Genomic DNA, 19,715 nt, shown 5'->3' on the forward strand with positions numbered 1-19,715 from the left:
CCATGACCCTTCTGTTCCCCTCCCAGCACCGTCCTGGGTGACCTCCCGCTCGTCCTCCTCTCTTCCTTCATGTTATTCAACCCCTCCTGAGCCTTCCTAGTCCCTCCCTCATCCTGCGCAGGTCGTCACTACGGCCACTCTCCTGGCTCTCAGCGTCTCCATGTCTGCGTCATGACCACCGCCAGTAAACACCGGGGCCGACTTGTGGTTGTGGAGCATCGCGTCCTCCGTTCTCCAGGGTGGTGGCTGGCATTGCTACCCCAGAGTACCGTCAGCTGACCACGACATCCTCCCAGGCCAGGCCGCTACATCCTGAGTGAGGGAACCATTCATGGTCCAGCCACAGCCCCTTCCCCCACACGAGCCACCCTCACCTCTTGCTGGAGGCCAAGGTGGGCGGTGGTGGGTGGCAGAAGGCAGGCATGCCACCCTGTGCCTCGGCTGAAGATTGCTATAATCAGGTTAATGGTGACCTCCGGTGCCAACCTCTCCCTCAGCCGACAGCTTTTGATGTCAAGTTTATACTCAGTAGCACCGCCACCCACCATCACCCACCTTCAACCCACCGGCTCCCAGGACACGACCTTACTCGAGGGAGGGGAGGGGGGGGGGGTGTGACACGTCCACCGGAGAGGTGGTACGACCCATTACATACCAGCTTGAGGAAAAAGGTCATGACGAGTGGATGACCTCCTCCACTGCCATGATGGATGGATGACCCAGCTGGCCACCGTGGGAACGGCTCCTTTACGCTCATGAACCTTGGTTCACATGGGGGGGGGGACGGTCCGTGGGGTCACATGGGAGGAGGTATACCCCTGTACATGACAGGGAGGGGGAAGTGTGTCGCTAGAGGGAGATTTGCCCCTACTGGTGAGTCATGCTAACCTCCCTGAACCAGAGACGCGTGTGTGTGTGTGTGTGTGTGTGTGTGTGTGTGTGAGCGCGCACAAGGTTATGGCATACATACCATCATGCTGAAGGTGTGAGGCGAGTAGTAAACTGTGTACTGTTCTGAAAGCATAGGACACTAGTACTGTAGCATGAGAGGTAGCAGCCACACGTCCGTGTTCATGACGGTATAGACACTCAGGATGTGGGGTGGGGCAGCACCTGCACCTGTGGCAGATGTGCATCTTGTAGATATGATTGTCCGTTAGTTGCATCTGTGATCATTGCCGGCAACATATTTGTAGTGCGACTCCAGACGTTCATACTTTGTGCATCAAGAGGACTGAGGCTAGGGACACCTGCACCTTCTCCAGTGGGCCAGAGACACCGTCCGGCGGGGAGCGTCTGTCGGCAGAGGTTCCCACTATGTTCCCAGCAGCTGGTGTCTGTGATCCCGGGCAGGTTGCCCTGAGTTGACGACGCCCCCAGACCTCGGCGAAACAGCTTCATGCCTTCCAACAAAACCCATGTCCGCAGAGCCCGTGTCTCCTGGCGACCATCACAAGACACACGCTCCCAGAGCCACAACACAGCCTCCTGGCGACCTTCACAGACACATGTTCCCCATCACCTGGCGGTTGTGCTCATCTTTCTCCCAGAATAACGGGACGGCCGCCCCTGGGAGGGTGCCAGCCAGCACTCCAACCCTGGAGGAGGAGGAGGAGGAGGAGAAGGTGAGACTTCCTCCTCCAGGCGCTCCGGGTCTCCCACAGGACTTGACCTTTGGAGCAGTCATCCTACGACCCAAGGCAGGATGACTCTCTCTTTGACCTGTTCTTTAAGGGTCAGGTCATAGGCCGCAACAGAATACCTATCATGCCACTGTCCTCAAGGATCGTACCGTCGTGCTCAGGGGTTAATATCAACGGCTTCACGTGTTTTCGAATATGATGATGGCTTCAGGCTGGCCCCTGTGTATTATCCTCTTTCTTGACCCACATACATGTGTGTGTGTGTGTGTGTGTTTGTGTGTGTGTGTGTGTGTGTGTGTGTGTGTGTGTGTTGTCAATTCCTCGCCTTACGTGTAGTGCGTCCGGGGCTGATTGTGCTGTTGCACTCAGCCTCAGACTAACACATCCAGGAGGTGTTCACCACGTCATCCTAGTGATTTCTTTATGTAATGTGTGTGTGTGTGTGTTGTCATTAGTGTAGTAGTGAGTGTTAACGTTGATATTACCATCACACAACAGATCGTACGTCACTGTTATTCACATCCATTTGTCACTATTCATGATAATCTACCATTCATCATCATTCATAGTGAATGATCAGCGTCATTCATTACAACTATCATCTTTGAAGATAAAAAACCAGTCATATTTTCTTTCAATGTTACTGTTCAGAAAGTAATGATGAATATATGTAACATGACTACGTACTGTTATGTACAGAGAGTGGTATATATGGGAGCGTCATTCAGTATATATACTTCATCTGTCAAATAGGTGATGGTGCGAGATCTGTGTATAGTGCTCTTGCACTTGCCATTTAGAATTTTTATTTGTGTTAGCTAAGACGGCACGGGCAACTGAGGCCCTAATGAAGGCGATCTCATTAACGATATATATATATATATATATATATATATATATATATATATATATATATATATATATATATATATATATATATATATATACTAGCCTGAGCCAGGTACCCATTGGATCGACCAGCTAATAAGGGTGGATGAGCAGCTGCGTTGACTGTGGACCGACTGCCACAACCAGGAATTGAACCAGTGCGCTGGACCCTGGGCGGCCATGAATGCGTCACGGTCAGGAGCGGTAACCGCTGCGCTTATCATCTACCGTAAGCGTTTTTCTGAGATTTCCGTGGAGTCTTGGTGGACCTGGCCTGAGTCAGTGAAGGACCAGTGAGTAACACTTGTGTCATCAGCTGTTTACTCAGACGTCACGAGTAACGTGTGAGTATATCTGGTTTTGGTGTGGTTTGTATGAAGGTCCAGCCGTGGCTGGTGGCAAGTTGTTGCTTCATCATGACCTGGGTATTGACTCTCATCCACACACACACCATGCCACCCAGCACAAGACCTAAGATCTTCCCTCCTTAACTTTAAATACCTACCATTCTTACCAGCTTCTTGTAAAAACATTTACTGCATTTCTGCTTCCTTTTAAAGACCTTCTCTTGCCTGCTTCCTTGAACCTCTTCCTGGAGAGTGAAACAAATATTAAAAAATAGAAAAACCAGACAGAGATCAGCCTTGACTTAAAGACACACGTTACTAAGTTCCTGAGAAGTTTTTAGAAATGGAAGTGTAACGCCAGCAAGGCGTGGAAGCTTCAGATGGGCTTGTGTGTGTAGAGAGGCAGCATCAGTAGGTCCCTCCCGGCCTGGAAAGATATGTTTTATGCTTGGGTTGTAACGTGTCATACAAGATAACAATATAATGTGAGCGTTGCGACCAGACCTAACGGGAGGAGCAGGTGTTGCGACCAGACCTAACGGGAGGAGCAGGTGTTGCGACCAGACCTCACAAGTCACACCTGACGTTAGCTGACCTGCCGAGTGGCGCATTCGGGTGGCGGTGTTGTTGTATAGGTGGGTGTACAGGTGGGCGTACAGGTGGGTGTAGGAGAATATTTGGAGTTGTGTGGGTGTTTGTGATCCCTCAAGCATGTGAGTTGACGTTGATAGCAGACTCCTTTAATGGTGTGATCTTACGACAGGAAAGTCGCGTCGCTGTCAGAGCTGTACGGTCGCCCTCCGGTTGTCTGCTGGTGTTGGAGTCTTGATGCTTCACCTGTGTTGCTCCCACTGGATCAGCAGTCGGTCCGACGGTCGCTGTACCTCGTCAGTAGTCGATGAGTTCACTTCCCTGGCCTCACCCGCTGTGATATGCTCATCCTACTCGTGTCTTTCCTCATGGGGCCACTCGCCTTGTTTGGGTCTGTGAGTCTCCTGTGCCTCTGTTGGTTCAGTGTCTCGTGTCCATGTCGTCTTTCATTCTCCTCGTTATCAACTGTAAATCATTTGTTGCTTCAAGTGTCGATCTATGACGTCTCTTAGTTTGGAGACTCGTTGAGTCGTCTGGGTTCGTTGCCTTCCATGTTAATCATCCGTTTTTGTGTGTACGTAAATCGTGGCCACAGTGCAAAGTGAATGGTCTGGTACAGAGATGTTTCATAGTGTTTGTAAGATCTTGCGACTGATTCTACGTCCCATCAGTTACTGTTGTTTCTGTGTCCTCATGTGCTTATCCCCCAACTGCTGTACTGTCTCGTGCTGTTTTCCTCCGTGCTGCTATGATCTGCTGCTCTCCTGATCGGTTGACTGCTACGGGAGGAAGCTGGTTGTTGAAAGGCCTCTCTGTCAGAGCGTCGGGAGTGAAAAAACCTCTGGCCCTCAACACCTGTTGCTGCTCCTAGTAAGGTCATGCCAGAGACGAGAACGAATTGCCTAATTAGATGATCTGATTATCTGATAATTGATAATTGCAGGGGATGAGTGGGGACGGCGAGAACCACATGCCTGACCTACTTAGGTCACCCCACACCACGTGTACGGGACACGAATTTATTTACAGAAATATGTAGCATGTCTGGCGTGTGATGGGTACATATTTAGTATGTCTAACGTATGTTGGGTACATATGAAGGATGTTTGGCATGTATGGAACATGTGTAGGCTGTGTGGCGTGTAGTGAGTACATACATATATAGGATGCGTGGTGTGTGGTAAGTACATATGTAGGATGTCTGGCTTGTGTCGGTTACACATGTTGCACATCAGACGTGTTCGCATGATTGCAGGTGCAACTTTCGTGTCCTGCTGGTGTAGGATGCAGGTTGGTGTTCCTCACGTGACCTCTGAACCCATGTCTTCGTCAACAACACTTCAGGTTTCTCCTGCCTTAACCTGCCTTCTCAACATCTTTCACAAAACCTCAGTCTTCTCCGACCATAACCTTCCTTCACAATATCTTTCATAAGGTATATTTCTGCACAACCATGACGGCCTCAACAACACTCACCTCCCCACAATCCCACGGTCCTCTAGCTACCACAACCCTCAGTCCAACTCATCCTCGGCCCCACCACAGCCATGACAACCCTCACTCAACCACAACCTTCATCCCAGCACACACAGCAGTCCTCTACCCTGGCCCCTGCACCTCCCGCCTGTGACGTGGACGAGGACGTGTCGAGAGATTCCCAAGTAAGAATTATTGATACTTGGAGGGGTATAAATAGTTGTGGAAGGAGGCAGAAGCAGCAGCAGCAGCACCTTCCTAAAGCGTCGAGGTGGGGCAAGCCCAGGATGGGGACCAGTCGCGACATGCGCCTCGCTGCCGCATGCAATCCACATTCCACCATTCGCATCTTGCTTAGTTTTTTAACCAAGATTCTGATTGGTCGACGGTATTTACGAAGTATCCATGACTGGGAGGTAGACTGAAGCGCTCTGTACGTCAGCCACGTCTAACGACTGTGTTGCCCCATGACTTGATCTAATCGGTTTCTACCAACGCCTCATCCGTTTTTCTGCCGCCGGTGATGGAGGCTCTTGGCATCCCCTTCCACCATTACCTAATTTTACTTCCATCGTGGTTTTCACTGCATACTGATCATTTTCCTTTTTCCTGGTCCTGTGCCCGAGACAGTGAGCGGTGGCTACGGCGCCGGCCAGTCCCCGGGAGGCGTCACTACTGGCTAATTATTGCTTGTTCCGTCACACCTCGCTGCTTGCAGCGGTGCAGCAGGAGCGAGGGAAGGACACCAGCAGCAGTGAAGATGAGGTAGTGAAGGTTACTGCGGTGCGAGGTGAAGGTGACGGGGGCGTAGGGGTGAATATTATGCAGCTGGAGATTGAAGGTGAGGGACATGAATGTGCGAGTGATGCAGGTAAGGGCTGAAGATGGCGTGGGGGAGCTTGAGAGTAAGATGGGTGGAGAGTTTGAGGAGAGTGGAGATGACTGCTCCTAGTGGGTCTTGGTTGGTCTTATGTGTTTCCTAGCTGGCCAGGTAGGTCTTAGCGGGTCATGGAGAGTCTTAGTGACCCACGGTTGGTCCTGTTGTCATCTGGTGAGTCCAAGTAGTGGGTCCTGGAGAGTCCAAGGGTTGGTTGATCCGTCAGTAATGAACAGAACGATTTTGAAAGTAAGGAATTCGTGGTCTATTAGCGTAGGTTGAAAGTGTTAATGGACGTGCGATTATGTCTTGAGATACTGTAAACATTAGGAAACTCATATTCACGTTTACGTCCGGTTTTTTATTGATAAGGAAAACAGAAGACAACAATCTTGTCAACTGTATATTTTTTCTTATACTGAAAGTCATTAAGTGATGACAGGTTTTTTTTTTAAATATTTTCTGTGCAGGATCATGTAGTTCATTTATAGTTCCAGCATTATGTAGCCACAAACATAGTTACATTATGTAGCCACAGTCAGACTTTTAGTGTGATATCATTTTGCTTCGCGGTGTAGTTCTTCCTTTGAACGATATGTTCAGTTTCTATCTGAGAATTTTTAGATTATGTCTGTTTACATCTATTCTTTGATTTGTGTTTCCGTCTCACATTAAAGTTTTGGTGTTCCTTGAAGTTGTCAAGAAGACTTGTGTCGCCAGAGGTTAGAATTCCGTTTAGTGTGTGGTATAGGCCCTTCCATTGCCTGTGTCACACCTGTGGCCACGCACTGTCTTCCCTCAAGAACTGATCAGATTCTCGAACCTGCCTTTGAGGGGGTCGTCAGCCTCCCAGGCCAGGCCGGGCCAGGTGGTCAGATGTCGGGGTCCCCAGCGCCCGTCCTGGGATCGTCTCTGCCACGATCCTACCACAAAGGAACCTTTACCTTGCGCCCGAAGTTAACAACACGGTACACTGTTGTTTGGATGTGACATCGTAAAGTCGTCAGGGAGTGTGGATACCAAGACACAGATTGACCCCTTGATAACGACCCTAGGGTATGATGGCATAACGTTTGACCCCTTAATGGTATGGTCAGAGGTCAACCCATCATACCATAGTGTCGTACCGTCGTGCTCAAAGGTACCATCGTGTTCTAGGGTCGTACGTACCGTCGTTGCTGCCATCATGGCTTGTGACTGGTGAAGTCAGGTTTATTTTCTTACCGAATACCGGGAGTAAACTGATGTTTACACTGAAAATACAGAAGACGGAATATTTTGGGCAATTGTTGAGGCCAAACGTCCTGGTTTTTATGTTAATTATATCATGTGTTGTGTACTGACGTGTGTGTGTGTGTGTGTGTGTGTGTGTGTGTGTGTGTGTGTGTGTGTGTGTGTGTGAAAACAAGAATTTTTGGGATGATTACAAAATATTCACATGGAAAGATTTGCTTGGGTTAAACAGACTACCAGGAGGGTGATCTGCTCCCCGGGTCAGTGCAGGTGTGAGGTCGTGGGTCAGAGCAGCGCTGGTGGTGCTCCCCCCGCCTCACGGACGTCGGGTGGGGAGATCAGCCGGCCAGGTTGGCCAGATGGGCGGGTAGGTGGGTGGATGTAGGTGTCTGTGTTATGAGTCATTCACATGCTGCAGCTCTGCCACACGCCCCACACACTCTTGCCACACACCCCACACACTCCCCTCCCTCGTCCTCCCACACACTCCTGCCACACACCCATACACTCTGCGTCCCACACACTCCTCAACACCTTGTATGGAACCGCTCGTGAATCGCTGTTGAAATAACCCCGCCAACCTTCACCGGTCGCGTCGCATATCTCCTGTGAGGTGGTTCGAATCCCGCGCCAAAACAAACCCCAAACTCCCTTCTGCAGCCAGTGGTTGGTGAGTGAGCCTTGGTGTTAACCCTGGCCCCACCAGGCTCCAGAGGCGCTACCACACTGACTCACTTCCCCTTTTTTTCTTATTTAAAAGAATATTGTTTACTTGTTGGGGGATTTTTAGCTAGAAAATTGACGTTTAGGTCAGGCTTGATGTTCTGCGGGTGTATAGCTTGACCTTTGACCTTATGAGCTCATTGGGTGCACTGCTGTGATCAGGGGTCAGACCGTCGTGTTCAGGGGTCAGACCGTCGTACTCAGGGGTCAGACCGTCGTACTCAGGGGTCAGACCGTCGTGCTCAGGGGTCAGACCGTCGTGCTCAGGGGTCACACCGTCGTGGTCAGGGGTTGATTACTTGGGAGAACTTTGTTCTGTGTTTGTTTTCTCGTTGGTGACCCTGCAGGGAGCGCATGACCCACGCATTCCCTGCAGGAAGATCAGGATAGGGGCTCGTAAAGGTCGTGACATAGGTCATAAGTCTGGGTGGTGTATTGGTGTGTCTCGCCTTGAAGGGTGTTTACCCAGCCTGGCTGACATGGGGAAACCGTAGGCTCGAGTGTCGACCACTAGTGAACGATGCTTCTGAACGAATACCAACAGAGCACGACTATATAAAACTGCTAAACTGTCGCAAACTTCGTTTCAGATCATTGCCTGCGACTGTTTGAAGCTCCTGAACCACTCGAGCATCTTTTTGGACCATCGACCACGACTGAATGAGGCTTTTGAACCGCTCGAAGTTCGTTTCGGATCAGTTCTGAGTCGCTTGACTCGTTTCATTCATTGATGTTCAATGCGTTCGTCTGACTGAGTTGATTCACATGTAACCTATGCTTAGACCAGCGCTTGTGAAGTTGATTTTATACATAGGTATCCTCAGTGACTGGCGTGACTCAGATCCAAGCAGTTAATTACTTATAATCTTACATACCTAACGAAGTTCACCATCTTGTTGACTGTTTATAGATTTCCCAATGAGTATTTTCGTCAAGGTTTGTACATCACAACCTCCACACCTGTTGCCCTCCCTCTCTGCAACTACCATCCGTCCCCACATCTGTCACTACGTTACCCCAGACTTTTGACTTCTTCCTTCCCACCACATCTTCCATATCATTCCTCCACTATAATCACTTCTTCCATCCACACCTGCCAATCCCTCTCTCCACGTCTGCTAGTTCTTGTTGAAATACTTTACAGTAACTCCCTTCTACCCACATCCGTCAGTGTCTCCTGAAATACCTGGAAACTTTTCCCTCCACACCTGCCTATCAGTCTTCTCTACTCCTCCCTCCACCCAGCAAGCACTCCGCTTCCTGCAGGCACTTGTCAGTCTGGTCTTCGCTTCCACCAAGGCCACCTGGACCAGTGGTTGTCTGCAAGTGTCTAGTTTGAACCCTTGACCTCGACCGTGGGAACCTTGAACACGACGGTACGACACTTGACCACGGCGGTATGACACTTGAACACGACGGTACGACACTTGAACACGACGATACTACTCTTTACCACTTCGGTACGACACTTGAACACGACGGTACGACACTTTACCACTACGGTACCACACTTGATCACGATGTTACGACCTTACTTACGTCTTGGCGTTCGATTTGACCCTTCAGGGTTGAGTCAGAGGTCAAGCCATTATACTCAAAGAGTCATGTCGTGTTAGTGAGGTTAAGATCTGTGTTGTTGCCTGCTGCAGTAGTGAGGGAGTGGAGACCTGGTGGTTATCCTGACGGAGGCAGGTATACCCTGAGCCTGGTGCTGAGTCACTGGTCTCGCTGCCCTCAACCGAGAATCATCACACCTGGTCTATTTATGTCTTCATCAACCAACACTCCGTCATGTGCATTGTACCTAGGAGCTGGTGAACGTTCTCCCCCCCCTCTCTCTCTCTTTCTCTCTCTCTCTCTCTCTCACACACACACACACACACACATTTTTCATTTGCCCTGTTCTCATGTTGGTTTTATTTTTATTTACTTTCTTCGTCCTTCGCTCGTTACAACTCAGGTTTTTGCTGAAAATCTCCTTACCCACTTGCTCCTCCTCCTCCCCCAGTCCGTCACAGACTCGCCAGCCTCCACCTCAACAGTACCGTTGGTATGACAGGAATTAGAGTTATGATGATGATGATGGTCACAGGGGGGCGAGGTGGGGACGACCCGTCGCAGGTGCGACACCATCAGTGTGACGCCTGCTTCTCACAACACTTTATCGAGACAGTTTGTTAAGGTCATTTGTCAAGTAAGAAGATTCATGAGACTGTTTAACAAGGCAGTTTGTGCTGGAGGTTCACTGCGACACTTTGTTCATGCAATCTGTTACTCTGTCGAGCCAGTTTGTTGAAACAATTTCTCAAGAATTTCTTTAACACAGTTTAAGATGCTACGTTGAGACATTGTCTCAAGACAGTTTGTTTAGGTCATTTGTTAAGGCAATAGACCGAGGAAATGTTAACAGGTAGTTTGTCAGAACAGTTTGGAGTTAGAAGGAAGTCGTGGAATGTTATCAGGACAGTTTACCGTTAAACGGATCTAATTGTCTGTTTATTATTCTTTTGAATTACGTTTTCTTCCAAGATGTATTGTAAAGCGAGTCTGTTATGGTGGTGATCCTCCCTCCCTCTCTCGGTGGCACTATCTGCACCTCCACTGGTGTCTTCCTCCCTCTAAGGATGACAGTCTTCCCTCCAGTAGCATCTACCACCCTTTCAGTAGCGCCACTTCCACCCCTCCAGTCGCATCTCTACCACCCCTCCAGTGGCACCGTTACCACTCCTTCAGTGGCACCACCTCCACCCCTCCAGTGGCAGTGTTGGTACCCCAATGCCTGGCATTGTAAACGTCAGCACCAGGCTGGAGTGTTTTACCCAGTGCCACACGCCTGTCACTGCCTCTCTCACTGACTCGCTCACAGTGGCCTTAAGTGATGGCCACGTCCGGGACCTGTCACTACTGCATTATATACGCCAGAAGAGATTGTTTATATCCTTGAGCAGATTGGTGCTAATCCTGATGATCGGTAACCGCAATAATAAGAACAATGATGATAATGATGATAATAATAATGATAATAATAATGATGATAATAATAATGATAAGATTAAGAAGAAATGATAATGAAATAATAATGGTAGTTGTGGGAACAGTAATTATTATCATTAACGGTTTATTGCATTAATTACTGAGGCTGGAAATATACAGACCACATACATTCACCATACATACATGATGGAACTATACAGACCACATACACTCACCATACACACATGATGGAACTATACGGACCACATACACTCGCCATACATACATGATGGAACTATACGGACCACATACACTCGCCATACATACATGCATGATGGGCTGTAACACATGTGGTGGGTAAGTGATGGGACGTTAAACAGACACTTTACACACCAAGGCTGGGGTGACAGTCTTGTGGTTATTGATGATGTTCACATTGGTTGGGATGGGACTGTTCTTGTAGCGGTCTGTATGAACTAGGATTGGCTCGATGTGGTCAAACTGCAATTCAGGGACGAGGGATCTCTGGTGGCAGGAGGTGACAGTGGTGAGGTGGTGCAGTAGCTTCTCCCTAGACTGTAGGATGAGGTGCAGGTGATGGGGAGAGTTGGGAGGACTAGTGTGTTGAGCGTCTCTTGATAGGTAGTGTTACTAAGACCCAGGATCATCCTTCTTGCCCTTAACTGCATCATTTGTAGCAGCCCCTCATGTGTGGAGGAAGACCAGGTGGATTAGGGGCGGCTGATGACAGGGACTACGGATGGGTCTTCATACAGTGGTTGCACGTCGTAGCGATGCTCTGACCACCTATGCAGGTGCGGTGTGGAACTAGATTTAATGATAACGTTTGCATCTTGTGCAAAACATCATCCCCGGCCAGACCTGGGTGCCCTAACCCACCACGGGGCCAGAACACCCTGGCTGGAGGCTCTCACTCCAGTAATCGCCCATAAATCACTTATCCACTGAGCCATAACTGGCCTGGCGCGTCTCGGGCTAAAATTGACCTACGGTACAAATTACTCAGCTCGAAGCGTCCGGCAATATTTCTCTAAGACGATATCTGGTGGAGGGACCACCAGGCCTCTCACCCCACCCCACCCTGCCTCTCACCTCTCCCACTCACCGCGACATCTCGTCCTTAACTATCATGTTGATGACGGAGGCCCGCGACATCTCGTCCTTGACTAACGATGACGGAGGTCCTGACTGCACGTCATCATTGTGGATCAGTTTCAGTGGAACACTTGTGTCGCACCCGAGGCTCGTGACTTCGTGTACAACATGCACATTCCTCACACATGAACGTACTTCCTTAGCAGGAGCTGACCTTCCTGACACCGAGCCAGGCTTGCTGTTATGCTGCTGCTGTGTCCCAGAGGACGCTTCTGTGTAACGCAGCCACAGCCTTGCTGTTCTGCTTCGGCTGTGTGGCCCCCAAGGACGCTGCTGTGCAATGCAACATATTATTCACAGCAGTTGATTAACGATTACAGTTGTTAGTTTTAGTTTTAATATATTATATTCTAGTTATACATAGACGAGGCATTTAGTGCGAGTGTGGGTAAAGTGCACAACTCTGGGGGTAGGTGGAGGCCAGTATAGAATGTACAATGGTTACAGTACAACGACGCTGGAGGGTGACAGGTGGGCCTCAAAGGGTTCCCCTCCCGTCATTCGGGCGGGGGTGGGGGGGGGGGGGAAGAGATGTAGAATATATCCAATACATGTTATACAGTTACTGAACAGAAGTTGATGCTATTAGTAACGTATGTAACAATATCTGTGTCACACAAAGCAAGTTGGTATTGTTGTACAGGTGTTGGCAATTATGGTTCTATCTGACAACTTATAGTACAAGGTGTTCAGCCTCCTTTAACCTCATGACAACTTGGCATGTGTCATTCTGTCCCCGAGGAATCCTAAGGCATGTTGACAAGGCAGACAGGCCATCACGAGCCACGTACCGCAGTGTCTGGACCGAGGGAGCCAAGATGGACCAGGGCAGGCACGGCGGGCCAGAGCAGACCAGACCGGGCCAGTACATGTAACTAGTTCCAAGTCATTCTTATGGTTCGCCATATTGTTTACTACCTGTTCTTGCCTACGTAACCCGCCACCACCAACTCTACATTGTACATCACCACCACCACCACCTCTACAATGTACCCCACCATCTACAATATAAGACCCCCCCCCCTTCCCCGCGCAGCCTTATCAACGCACCTCGTAAAACTAACAACTTTACTTTCAAGATGAGTTGATTACCGAGCCAGGAGCAGTACTAGGGGCGGGGCGGCGGCCACCACCCCTGACTGCCTGCGGATGCACCTCTGGCCGTCTGTGTCATCCAAACCCACCTGTCAGACCGCCATGACCTACGGCCCCATAATACGGAGGTATGAAGAACTGTGGCTGAAGGATCGTGTCAGTGGTGGTGCAGTTGTTTGGTTGTGTCGTGGGGGACATGCCTGCAGGAGGTGGTGACGCGCTGCCCTGGTCACTGGTGTTTGGATCAGTCTTGCCTCACGAAGGTAAAATTTGTTTTAATGTTTGGCTCCAGGTGGGAGGTATGAGGTGTGGTGCTGAACTAATGGTTGAGATGAAATAGTTGGGCAGGTTGGTGGCGCCGTACGGTTGGCGTCAGGGATGAAAATACACGAAGAGAGAATGGGATGGGCTCGTATAAACAAGCAGGGAGATAAAGGTGGATTATAGAGGCTGAAGGGGCACAGGTGGGGCGCAGAGATGAAGGGGTACAGGTGGGGCGCAGAGATGAAGGGGTACAGGTGGGGCGCAGAGATGAAGGGGAGAACATGAGAGGGACAGATTATTGGAGGCATGATGGTCCATGATGAGGTTGTGTGCTACAGGCCAGCAATATTATCGACTTCTCTGTCTTAGTATTAGCCATAAAGACGGGATTATAAAGCAGGAGGCCTCACCACACCCACCTCTCTCATATAAGAAGAGCTGGCAAGATGAAGCTCATGTGGATCATCATGTAAAGCGGGCGGGTGTTCTACCGTGTGTATGGTGGTAGCAGTGTGGATCATCATGTAAAGCGGGCTGGTGTTCTACCGTGTGTATGGTGGTAGCAGTGTGGATCATCATGTAAAGTGGTCGGGTGTTCTACCGTGTGTATGGTGGTAGCAGTGTGGATCATCATGTAAAGCGGGCGGGTGTTCTACCGTGTGTATGGTGGTAGCAGTGTGGATCATCATGTAAAGCGAGCTGGTGTTCTACCGTGCGTATGGTGGTACAAGTGTGGACTGGAAGCCATAACTACAGTGCTGTCTCAGCAGTCAGCTCTGGCGACCAGGCTGGATCCGCAACGAGAAAGGAGGAATTAATTTTGTGATTATGAAAATTTAATGGATATATTTCTTTCTCAATAAATCTTAGTTGATGATGATTATCAACATCACTGAAATATTTGTCTAGTATGAATTACATGTCTTGTTAGTCTTCATGTTGACAACTTATGCTTGTAGTTTATTCCAGTCTGGTCACGTCATCATCTGATTCATTAGAAATTCATGAATGACCGCCACAATCATAGTTATGAACTGGATGACAGTAGAAGGTTGCATGAGGGATGAGTTATAGTGTTAGGAAAGAATTTAAGAAAGAAGAAAAAGGATTAAGGGAAACTAGTGAAAAACCGGATGAAACAGAGGGAAGTTTGAAGATTGTGAACCTGCACATGAGGAGGCAGGATGCTGGACCCACGTATGTGGACAGATGACGTGTGTGTGTGTGTGTGTGTGTGTGTGTGTGTGTGTGTGTGTGTGTGTGTGTGTTTACAATAAAACAGTGATGGATTCTTGCTCTTGGCTGTGAGTGCCTTGGCATATTCAAGGACGCTAGAGGAGCAGGAACGTTGCCTTAACCTCACAGGAAGGGAGTGTGAGAGACGGGTGGTGGAGGGGTCCAGGGCTGACGACTCCCCAGACAGAACGCGCCATGGGGCAAGAGCCCATCAGCCCCATAAGGCAATCCTATGATGTATGAACGGGGGTGCCAGGCAGGGTCTGTTGCAACATCACCTGTGGGTATGGCGGGGAGAGAGAGAGAGAGAGAGAGAGAGAGAGAGAGAGAGAGAGAGAGAGAGAGAGAGAGAGAGAGAGAGAGAGAGGAGTTAGTGGTGTTGGAGATAACGTGTGTGTGTGTGTGTGTGTGTGTGTGTGTGTGTGTGTGTGTGTGTGTGTTGGGGGGTGGGGGGGGGGTAGTGGGTTTAGCTATGGGGTCTCACATCATTACTCGCTTGTGGGGAGAGATGAGCATGGATGTGAGTGAGGGATATGAGGAGTGAAGGTGATGATAGTGATAAGCTTTGATGTACACACACACACACACACACACACACACACACACACACACACACACACACACACACACACACACAACCCCCTCCAAACCTGAAGTTCTGTACAGTTCAGTTTTATAGCAGGAGACTTATAGCCTGGCCATGTTGGTGGTATAGACGTCATGCAACATACTACATACTGTGGTCCCGGAGTGAGGTGGGTGTATGTCAGGTGCGCCTGTAGTGTGCCGGTGTATAGAGGAACGGACCAGGTGTATTATTAGTGATGGTGGTGTGGCCTTATTGGCCGGGAGGAGGTAGGTGTTGTGCTTGGCTGAGGGCCTCACCATGTCGGGAACACCTCCTTATTAACATCTGTGAGAGCATTTGTCACCAGACTCTGCCTGCGCCTCTTGTCATGAATGCGTGTGACGACACCTGCTGTCATGACTTGTCAAGAACATGTGTCACCAGCTCTGCCATTAAGTATCTACCAGTGCCACCTGTCAGAAGCAACATCTGTCACACACACGACCTGTGTTGTGTCAACACCCATCACACACACAACCTGTCAACACCTGTGACAACATTTGTAATCTACAATATGAAAGAGATTCCTAGTTACTTATGCTACCAACACATCCACACCCTAATAGTTTGTGAGTGTACCAGAATATGCTAGAGTGCACGAGGATATTGCAGGGTGTACTAGGATATACTAGGGTGTACTAGGGTGTGCCGAGGTATGGTATGGTGTACCAGGTTGTCCTAGGGTGTACTAAGTGGGTGTCGCTACACCCGGACTTAATCATGTCAGCACATTTGAAAGTTTGATCATCCGTTTTCTTCTTCATCAATGAGCGGCCTTAGTGTCAGGTTCCTCCTACTGCTGGCCACACAGAGGCAAGCAACGTGTATCAACACACTTGCTCTTCCCTTCCTCCCGGGAGTCGAACACAGGCTCTTCTGCTTGCCAGTCGACTGACAGTGATGGTGTGTCATGCTTCTGTCACCAGTGGTGTCAAGTTTTCTGAAAATGATGGTGTCACAATCTGACACCTGACGTTGATGGTGAATGTCATGTTGTCTGACACCTGACGTTGATGGTGAATGTCATGTTGTCTGACACCTGACGTTGATGGTGAATGTCATGTTGTCTGACACCTGACGTTGATGGTGAATGTCATGTTGTCTGACACCTGACGTTGATGGTGAATGTCATGTTGTCTGACACCTGACGCAAATAGTGAGGAGTCACATTCCCTGACACCTTGTGTAGATAGTGAGTGCTCTGCTCCCTAATAATGAATCATTTTCTTTCCACTCGATCCCTTCTCATTATAATATTTGAATCAACACACATGATTAACAAGTGTTTGATATGAATACGTTTGAATCGCATGTTAAGTTCCTCCATTTTCTTTCTGAGGACCATAACCAGTAATGCCTGTTGCATTCTCTCATAGAACAGCTATGCTGTGGTGCTGAAGCAGAAGGCCGGATACTCTCTCGTCCTTGGTTGATTCGACGGTGAGCGTTCAGGACTGCTGTCCACATCAATCATTTCTTAACATTTTGATCCATTTTAAACATTCTGATCCATTCATACACGCTCCGCCGTGGCCAGACATGGTCGCCATACTGTACAAATAATCTGTAAATTTCATATTCTTTCTCGTCCTCAAACCATAACAAACGAATGACAGTGTCCTGTGCTGTGGCGCAAGTCATCAAGGATGAGGCCATGTGTACACGGTGGTGACTGAATGCAAGGCTCTCATTCCCATGCAGCAGTGACCTTTATGCTCACCGTCAGCAGTGCCTTCAACGTCAGTAGCATGACCAATTTTGGAAACGAATGACAGACACATAGTGGATATTCTTTAACTTGCATATATATATATATATATATATATATATATATATATATATATATATATATATATATATATATATATATATATATATATATATATATATATATATATATATATGTGTGTGTGTGTGTGTGTGTGTGTGTGTTTTGCGTTTCCAGTGGATTCATTTTCATTATTTCCCTCAGCGTTATTGATGTGAAGGTAATGTGGGTTTGCAGTGATAACTCTGTTCTGTGTGGTCGACCTCCACGTTATATATAGTGTGGCTCTCAAGTCGTGGATATGACAGTGACTCTTGCACGAGTTTGTTTGTTCGCCACACCCAGGCACTGGTCATTACAGTTCTTGTACTGCTCGTGGATGGATGAACTGCCTCGCGTGGCTGTTGGTACGGTCAGTTTGTTATGATGACAGAGGCGCTTCTACTCCTCACCTGAGGCCAGTGTGGTGTGGGTAAGACTCAGACATGAGGACGAGAATGGCAGTGATGAGTGACAGCGAGGCAGGAATGTGGTATGAGTGAGAGCGAGGCAGGAGTGTGGTAGAGGCCAGCAGAACAACACCCCAGACGAGCGTCAAGCAACCTTCCCTCAGGCACACCCGTGACGTCACCCCTCAAAACAAGCCATTCCAGTGTCGTTGTACCGGGGTTCCCTGTATTGAAGCAATCCCCCCCCCCCGATCGTAGCGATAGTCTGGTAGTCTATGTGTCGTAGCGATAGTCTGGTAGTCTCTAGATCGTAGTGTGGTAGAGTCTGTATCGTAGCAACAGTCAGGTGGCTCCTGTATCACCGGTGTGGCAGGGGTGTCAGCCACGTCCTGCTGGTGGCCACCTCGTCTGGTGGTTGTCATGGCCGCCATGAGGTCGGGACATATAAGGCGAGTTGAGGATATATTGAGCGTCTCCGGATGTTGAGAGGCGAGGCTCCCACACAGTCAGGTATTTCCGGCAGGCGAATCGTGCCCTGTGCCACGCTCTGTGTCACCCCAGTGCCAGGCACTTCACTGCCCTGGCCTGGTGTGTAGCGCGGTGGGTGGGGATGGTTTTTGACGAACAGTGCCGGACCCAAGCAGTGAGCCTTGCCTCCTTCACTGTTAGTTGGCTGATAGACCAGTGTGGTGGTTATCACTTGTCGTGTGTGACGGATACTGGCCGACGTCCGTGAGGTAGGTACGGTCACCACGGGGAACCAGACGACGGATTTGGACGAAATTGAATAACTTGATATATACGAATGTATGTAGGGCTGACCTGGCTGCGACCTGACCTGGGTGGACGAGGTCAGGAGGTCATTGGTGTTGTGGATCTTTCCTACCCGAGTTAAGACACTGGAGAACAGGTTCTGACATCTGGATGTGTGTGAATATTATTTTCTTCTTCAATACGGTTAGCGTAACCTTAAGGTTAGGATCAGACATCATATAAACTAGATGTGCCAGGGTTGTATTTTTTCTTTTCTTTCTTTCTTTTGCTTCATTCTTTCCTTCACGTAGGTGGACACGCCCCCAGCACGACCCAGCCTCCCCTGCCTAGTAACCCCACGCCCTCGCCCGCTAGTCAACCAATCATTAACCTCGAGAGTAGCATAAAAAAGTTATCTTTATCACCCACGCTGGGTCATAAAGCACGTGTCAGGCTGACCCCTGACCCCGGTACTATACGAATGGTCAGGTAATAAGGGGTTGGAAAGGCAGGGGCACGGTGGAGATGGTGGGTTTCGTGTATGGTACCTGGTATTACCATACCATACGATGCTGGGATGGTGGGTTTCGTGTATGGTACCTGGTATTACCATACCATACGATGCTGGGATGGTGGGTTTCGTGTATGGTACCTGGTATTACCATACCATACGATGCTGGGATGGTGGGTTTCGTGTATGGTACCTGGTATTACCATACCATACGATGCTGGGATGGTGGGTTTCGTGTATGGTACCTGGTATTACCATACCATACGATGCTGGGATGGTGGGTTTCGTGTATGGTACCTGGTATTACCATACCATACGATGCTGGGATGGTGGGTTTCGTGTATGGTACCTGGTATTACCATACCATACGATGCTGGGATGGTGGGTTTCGTGTATGGTACCTGGTATTACCATACCATACGATGCTGGGATGACAGATTGTTCCTGGTACTCTCATACAATGAACTGGTATCCTGCCATGATCGCCTGCCAGTGGTACCATATGTACATACCTTGTTTGCCTTTGGCACTGTGACCCGCCATGACCCACAGTGATCCATCGTGACCCGTCGTGAACCACTGTGACCCACCATGACCCATCGAAACCCACTGTGACCCACCGTGACCCTCTGTGACCCACCGTGATCCACTGTGACTACTAACACAACACATAGAAGGGCTCTACCCCCACAGGTTGCAGAGTGACTCAGTTCCTCCCTGCATCTGTCAACACGAGAGTTCCCAACTAAACCTACCTGGCACTCCTCACTCTTGCCTCAGCCGTCCTCACTCTTGCCTCAGCCGTCCTCACTCTTGCCTCAGCCGTCCTCACTCTTGCCTCAGCCGTCCTCACTCTTGCCTCAGCCGTCCTCACCCTTGCCTCAGCCGTCCTCACTCTTGCCTCAGCCGTCCTCACTCTTGCCTCAGCCGTCCTCACTCTTGCCTCAGCCGTCCTCACTCTTGCCTCAGCCGTCCTCACTCTTGCCTCAGCCGTGATAGCTTCCCGGGGTTGGTGTGCCAGTGCCCCCGGGGGAGGGTTGGATGGTAACAGGGGAAAGATATGATAAACCTGTTTGTGGTGTAT

At 49.3% G+C, this 19,715-nt stretch overlaps 1 protein-coding gene across 11 annotated transcripts in view; it reads left to right on the forward strand.

Moving 5' to 3' along the window:
* LOC139753145 (glutathione S-transferase 1-1-like) overlaps positions 1–19,715 on the forward strand; it is a 200,915-nt gene that overhangs the window by 71,291 nt on the left and 109,909 nt on the right. Inside the window, exon 1 of one of the 11 annotated variants that reach the window (XM_071669308.1) lies at positions 17,908–18,104. The exons of 8 other annotated variants lie outside the window; for them this stretch is intronic. The gene's annotated coding sequence lies outside the window, so the exon portion shown is untranslated. Of the gene's footprint in view, positions 1–17,907; positions 18,109–19,715 lie in introns of those variants that run through there. 2 more of the 11 variants (XM_071669309.1, XM_071669311.1) reach the window with 2 other exon arrangements.

Source organism: Panulirus ornatus, chromosome 14 (genome assembly GCF_036320965.1).
Source record: "Panulirus ornatus isolate Po-2019 chromosome 14, ASM3632096v1, whole genome shotgun sequence".
NCBI lineage: Eukaryota > Metazoa > Arthropoda > Malacostraca > Decapoda > Palinuridae > Panulirus > Panulirus ornatus.